The sequence below is a fragment of the Saprolegnia diclina genome (genome assembly GCF_000281045.1).
Source record: "Saprolegnia diclina VS20 unplaced genomic scaffold supercont1.2, whole genome shotgun sequence".
Taxonomy (NCBI): domain Eukaryota; phylum Oomycota; class Saprolegniomycetes; order Saprolegniales; family Saprolegniaceae; genus Saprolegnia; species Saprolegnia diclina.
Genome location: NW_008246069.1, coordinates 144,681 through 145,642, shown reverse-complemented (window position 1 = coordinate 145,642; position 962 = coordinate 144,681).

Below are 962 nucleotides of genomic sequence, written 5' to 3'. Positions count from 1 at the left end.
TGACATCGGCCTGCTTGGGACTACCGAGTGTCTCCCAGCGCGTCGGGGGCTCTGTGTACAGCGTCTTTGCAAGGCACCCGAATCTATATCATATCATATTGGATTCGTTATACTGACTAATGATCCTCAGAGTCGATATATGAACGTCTTGGACAACTTGCGTTCTGATTGGCGCATGCCAAGTGGCGACATGTGGCTCGGCCTTCCTTGACGTTCGTGCCCGGATAGAGGGGGGGATATCCGGACGACGAAAACTTGTCGGGATCGAACCGGCGACCTTGGGAGTTGTAAGCAGAAATTCTACCGCGCGACCCACGCGGCCCCCCAAGGCACCCGAATCTGAAGCGGTCGCCGTGCATTAGCCAGCGGACCAGTGCATGAGCAACTCCGGCACCGCAACGCGGGCTGCAGTCCTGGCTCGGGCGCGGGCTCCAGCTCCGCTGGACAGTCGACCCCGCAGATCATAAGCAAAACTGCCAGCCTCGAATTGGATATGAAACGGCCAGGCTTGGATTCTTTCCGGTTGGCAAGAGACCCTTTTCATGACGACCGATGGCGCTTAGCACATGCGCCCCGAAGGCTACATTTTGAATGGGATGTAGCCGCATTCCTGGACTACGTATTAAGCTCGGTGGCAAGGCTCGGGGCGCATGTGCTAAGCGCCATCCTACGGCCCCAAGATGACCTCATTAGGACCACAGAAGCGTAATAAAAAAGACAAACGCAAAATATTTCGAGTATTTTAATTATGATTTATTTTATTTCACTCGTCACGTTTTGTTTGGAGAAAACATCCGACGCATCCGTTTCCGGAAATGCCCAAAATAGATGCCGTTACACACCCTATGATATTTATGTACACTCTTGAGTTAGACAACGTTTGTGATCAACGGGGTGCGATGACGGCGATCCTGCCAGCACCTCCTTTTCCCCAGCACGCGCGCGTGACATGGCACCGGTCG